This window comes from Balaenoptera borealis (assembly GCF_965194805.1).
Source record: "Balaenoptera borealis genome assembly, chromosome: 3".
In the NCBI taxonomy this organism is placed as follows: domain Eukaryota; kingdom Metazoa; phylum Chordata; class Mammalia; order Artiodactyla; family Balaenopteridae; genus Balaenoptera; species Balaenoptera borealis.
The window spans coordinates 3,503,087-3,509,086 of NC_138866.1; the positions used below are offsets into that span (position 1 = coordinate 3,503,087).

The 6,000-nt window shown below is 51.5% G+C and overlaps 1 long non-coding RNA gene across 1 annotated transcript in view; it reads left to right on the forward strand.

Moving 5' to 3' along the window:
• Positions 1-2,341, forward strand: part of LOC309626317 — a 61,752-nt gene extending 59,411 nt beyond the window's left edge. Inside the window, exon 3 of the long non-coding RNA XR_014243114.1 lies at positions 559-2,341. This is a non-coding gene — a long non-coding RNA (uncharacterized lncRNA). The remainder of the gene's footprint in view (positions 1-558) is intronic.
• The last annotated feature ends 3,659 nt before the right edge of the window (positions 2,342-6,000 follow it).

Consider the following 6,000-nt stretch of genomic DNA (forward strand, 5'->3'; position numbering starts at 1 on the left):
AGTATGTGGGATCCTTGTTAAAAACACCAGGAGAGGAAAGTAAGACAGAGTTCGGGGTGAGGACCAGAGGGATGGGCGGACAGCGTCAGCGTGCGGCCAGAGCACCAGGGGCGCCGGCTTTCCACGACCCCACAAGACCATGCCTTCAGAACCGAGCCAGGGCAGCATGAGGGACTCACTGGCCTGTTCCAAGTAGACCAGACCAGCCCCCGTCAGGCCCAGCACCCTTGCTTCACAGATGGGAAAGCTGAGGCACAGAGCTGATGACATGTCCCGAGTGGAAACCCACAGAAGAATCTGGAAGATTCCATCGTGCGAGGCACTCCACAGTTTAAAGTCAGCAGGAGGGTGTGGTAGAGAAAGAGCATTTGGGGGATGCGTGAGGGGATAAAACAGCAAAAGGAGGCCATTCTCATAGCTTGCCATCCATCTCTTCAGGCACGAGGCCAATCTATGTTTGGGGCTCCCAAGCTGGGCTGGCTTTGGGGACCCATTCTCAGAAGGGCCACACTGCTTAGAAACTCCTCACAGGGAGCCCCACATTTTCCTTTAGCACAGGGACCCACAGATCACGTGGCCGGCCCTGCCCCAAGCTCGGGGCCACACGGCAGAGGAGAACTGGGGTCCACGGTCATGCCTCCCAATCTGTGCCAACCACACGCTGCTGATCTTGACCCAGGCCACCATCTCTCTCTGATGGAAGGACCCAGACTCCGGGGCGCTGCATCCTGGCCTGGGCTGGGAACACTCCCCACGGCCTCCTGTTCGTGGACCGTGACAGCCGTGGGCAGTGAGTGGTCCCTTCTGCGTTGTCCTCGCCCCACCAGAGATGCAAGGTGTTCGTTTGGGTGGTTCACGCCCAAGCTGAACCCAAACGTGAAAACTCATACAAATTCTCCACGGCCGAATGGCAGGGGCCTCGGCTGGGCATTGGGTCCCTGCTGGGCTGTGAGCCCCGGGCAGTGAAGGACGGGCTCCCCCGGCAGACCACAGCCAAGGGCATGGCCAGGTGCACCTGGCTGGCTGGGGTCAGGCTCTTAACTGACCACCCTTGCTGCCCACAGGCAGTGCAGGTACAGCTGGCCCATAACTGTCTCTGGCAAGCATTCGAGGTAATACAGTTGCTAGGAAAGGCCAGGTTGGCGAGCATGAGCTACCAGAGGTGGCATCTTTGGCTCCAGGGAGGGAGTTTGGGCAGAAGCTTTGTGATGGACTTTGGGGGCGGGGAGGTGGGTGTCTTGCAAGTTGCAGTGGTCATTCTGGTGGGGCTGCGGTTCCCCAGCTCCTTCTACCGGGGATGGCCAGACTGGCCATGACAGTGTCAGCACCAGCCATCCCTCTGGCCCAGTGTCCCCCCCACGGAATTTCACCGAGGACTCGTCTCTCCAGCCCTGACAACCCTCATCTGCCCTCATCTGGGGTGTCTGCCGGCTGGTTTGGTCCCTCCCTGTGACTCCAGGGTTCCCACTGTTCTTGAGCTGGACTTGTTTTAACCGAATTGTCTTGTGTTTGCTTTCCTCTTCCTGCTGTTCCTTTTCTTGCATTTTTCTCCCCATCGTTCTCTCTTCCACTTGACACACACTCCCCAAGCTCCTTCTCTGTCACACGGGGAGACAGAGTGAAATAAAACTCAGACCTGGACCTCTAAGAGGATGTAGGTCTTTGACATCTTGGAGTCTAATTCTGTCCTCTTACAGATGGGGAAATGGAGGCCCAGAGCGGGAGGAGGCCTGTCCTCATGTATCCTACACTCTAGGTCATGAGACAGACATTGATAAGCAATTATCGATGGGGACCAGGGTCTCTTGGGGTCAGGGCAGGTGTGCGAAGCAGAGGGGCCAGGAAAAGCTTCTCAGAAAACACGATGCTTCCATGGAAACTGGAAGACTGGATCAGAACTGACCAATGAAAAGGGTGGAATAGCATGCCAAGCAGAGGAACAGAATGGGCGAACACCTGGAAACAAGAGGCCAGGAATGGCTGAGGAATGGGTCTCCAGGAACGTGGGGGGACCTGAGGGCGGGGATCCTGGGGAGGCAGTGGGGGCCGTGTCCACAGCGCATCGTGTGGCAGGATTAGGAGTGTGGGCTTTAACCCAGGCAGGTTCTCATCACAGGTGAGACGTTCAGGTGTGCATGTCTCACTGCAGTGAGGAGAATGGATTAGAGGGCAACGAGATGGAGTTGTCTGAACAGGAAGAAGCTGGGGGTGGAGGGGCAGAAGAGATGGAAACAGTGGCCCGAGTCAAGGGTGGGGGGTGATAGATGGGATGTCCAGAGGGTGGGAGAAGAGGGACTGGGGGTGGTGCCCGCTCTGAGTGGCAGGGTCACTGCCATTGCTGTTCACACCCAGGGAACCCAGGAGGATGAGTGGGGTGGGACGAGAGGGAGGTGATGAGTTAAGATTCGGACGTGGTGATGTTGGCAGGCCTGTGACATGCCCACCAGGCTCTGGAATACGGATCTGGATCTCAGAGGACAGAGTTCACATCGTCCTTCAACGATGGTCACTGAGTCTATAGGAAGACGTGAAGAGGCAGTTAGGAGAGGACACAAGGCTCACCCAGGAGAGGTCCTGGGAAGGCTGAGGTTTGGGGTTTGGGGAGGGCTGATGACAAGGCTGGAGGGACCGGATGTTGTGGCTGGAAGCTGGGGGTGGGTCTGGGGGGTGGGCTCAGGGGAGGACATGCAGGGATGAAGGGGTGCAGGTGGGGACCTGGGACGACATTCTCAGTCGTGAGTGGTGAGGGGTCAAGGAGGCAGAGCCAAGGAACGAGTGCTGTCCCCCTCCAGGCTGGCCAAGTGCGTGAGGAATGATGGCTTGGGGAGAGAACAGTGAGGCTGGTGGACGCCTCCGGGAACAGAGCGATGGTGGGCGGGGCTCTGCCTGTCTCCCCAGACATCTGAGGGGTGGGAGAAGGCAGGGTGTACTCAGAGGGTGAAAAGGGAGGCTCAGCTGGGAGCCCAAGGAGGAATGGAGAGGAGTCTGGAGGTTCCAGGGATCAGGTGAGGCACGATGGGTCCGGAGTGGGGCATGTGGAAGATGAGAACTTCCGTGTATTAAAAGGAGGGGATATTTCAGCACAGGGTGCCAGAGTGATTGAACACCCACTGGCCTAAAAATAAAATCTAAACCTCACATTGTATATGGAAATCAACTCAAAATGGATCAAAGATTCAAATGTAAACATGTAAAAATGTAAAACTTACAGAAAAACACATAGGAGAAAAACTTTGGGATCTGAGGGCTTGGTGAAGAGTTTTCAGAAACGACATCAAAAGCACAATCTATGGAAGGAAAAATGATAGGTCGACCTTCATTGAAATTAAGAGATTTTGAGGTATGAAGAACTCCATTCAGAGAGAGAAAAAGCAAGCTACAGACTCGGTAGCTTGTATCTGACAAAGCATATATTTGACAAAGGACTTGTATCTAGAATATATAAAGAATTCTCAAAACTCAACAGTATACAAACAAACAATCCAATTAGGAAATGGGCAAAAAACAGGAACCACAGTGAGATATCACTACATGCCTATCAGAACAGCCAAAATAAAGAATAGTGACAACCATGAGAAAAACATCAGTGTCTCCCAACTGAAGGACATTCTACAAAATACTCAGAAAAGTAAATAGTGATAACACCAAATGCTGGTGAAGATGCAGAGAAATGAAATTTCTCATACATTAACTGGGAATGTAAAATGGCCACTCTGAGAAAGTATGGCAGTTTAAAAAAAGCAAACAAACAAAAAAAACCACTAAACATAACACTTACCTTAGAAGCCAGAAATTACATTCCTGGGCATTTATCCCAGGGAAATGAGAACTTCTGTTTGCACAAAAACCTGTGCATGGTGCTCATAGCAGCTTCAATAGCCAGAAACTGGAGACTCAAATGCCATTCAATGCATGAATAGCTAGTCAAACCACGGTACCTTGGTCTGTGGACCACTACCCGGGAACAAAAAGGAGCAGACTATGGGTACACACAGTGAGGATGGAACTCAGGGACATCAGGCTGAGTGAAAAAAACTGATCTTGAAACATTACATATAACATTCTCAAAATGATAAAATTAGAGAACAGATTAGCGGTTGCCAGGGGCTAGAGATGGCGAGAGGGAGGGAGTGTAAGAGTAAGTATGTAGCGAGGGGGATCCTCCAGGTGATGGAATGGTTCTGCATCTTGATTGTGGTGGTAATTACATGAATGTACCCGTGTGATAAAATTGCATAGAACTAAATACGCACGTAATGATGCACATGCTATGGACTGCTGTGCCCACCCCAAATTCATATGTTGAAGCCTAATGCCCAGTGTGATGTATTAGAGGTGGGGCCTTTGAGAGGTGATTAGGTCATGAGGGTGGAGCCCTCATGTTAGGATTAGTGCCCTAATAAAAGGGAACCCAGAGAGGTAATCTCTCTCCCCTATGTGAGGACACAGCAAGAAGGCTGCTGTCTGCAAACCAAGAAGAGAGTCCTTACCAGGAACTGAATAGGCCAGCCACGTGATCTTGGACTTCCCAGCCTCCAGAACCAGAAGCAATAAATGTCTGTTGTTTAAATAACCCAGTCTGTGGTATTTTGTTCCGGCAGCCCAAGCAGACTAAGACAGCATGTAAAACTGGTGAAATCTGAATAAGGTCTGTGGGTTACACTGAGGTCAGTTTCCTGCTTTTGATATTGAACTACAGTTATGCAAGTTGTTATCACTGGGGGAAACTGGGTAAAGGGTGCGTGAGATTCCGTACCATCTTTGCAAGTTTCTGTGAATCTCTAATTATTTCCAAAAAAGAAGTAAGGGAGAGGACAGATGCCCAAAGGGCTGACATTGTGGACAAAGGCCAAGTATAGCAGGGATGTGAGAAGTTGGAGAAACGTGTGGCAAGCAGGTTTGTTCCAACTTTGGAGGCCGATTTGCCAGGTCAGACTTCTGGGGAGGTTAACTCAGGCAAGGAGGAAGGGGCGTGCCTCCAAGAACTGTCCTGCTGGGAACAGGATGTGACTCTCAGCCCGGAATGAGTGTGTCCCCTGGCCTCTTTGCTCTCTCCTGTGAGGGGGCAGGCAAGGGCTTGTGTCATCCCCCTGGCACCCCCCCACCCCGCCCGGAGAATGAGCCCCGATCTCAGTTGGAGCACAGCGTGGCACTTCCAGCAGTAACATTTCCGCCAGGGAAGGGTCTTCTGGGGTTTCTGCAGCCAAGAGAGAGCCGTAGCCTGGGCTTCCCGCAGCAATAAGTAATTACACAGTCTTGCTTTGCATATTAGGAGCTGTCTGCATCCCACTCTGCTAAGTTACATGAGGACACAATTTATCTTTAGCCCGAAGCCACCTGCTTGGTAATCTGTTTCTGTGTACCCGATTGATCCCACCATCCACACGTTAGTTGGAGGAATGGCTGACTTTATTTCAAGCAATCAGCTCGTACGTCTATAAGCCGGAGAGGTTGGTCCAGCGCATGCCTGTCTGGATGCCTGCAGCCTTTGGGCAACCCTGCCCTTCTCTGAACTATGGGACTGTCTACCCTGGGGCCAGGCTGGCGAGGGACACAGAGCCCCATGAAGGCAAAGCCCTGAACCCCAACAAGAGGGTCTTGCATGCAGATCGTGGGTTGAGATTTTCCCCCATTTGTCCCTAAGGATATTTCTTCATTTTAAAATTTTGGTCCCTTCTCAAGACAAATGTTTAAATTGGTTAATGAAAATTCTGGAAGCATTTGTACCCAATGCTGCTCAGTGTTGGATAAATTGTGAAATATATGATGTCTTGGTGTGTAAGTATCTCTGGGGTTTGAGCCTTTAGGGGAACAGAGTCGCCTTGTGTCCCAGGTTTGCCAAATCATTCTCAGATACTTTTCCCCATGCTTCCCCCACAGCTGGGCAGCACACACGGGCACAGACAATCACAATTCTCTCTCTCTCTCTGGATTCTTCTTCTAAGTCCATTATGTTTTTCAAACTCCCTTCTAACTCTTGAATAGCAGTCAGGGTCTGCT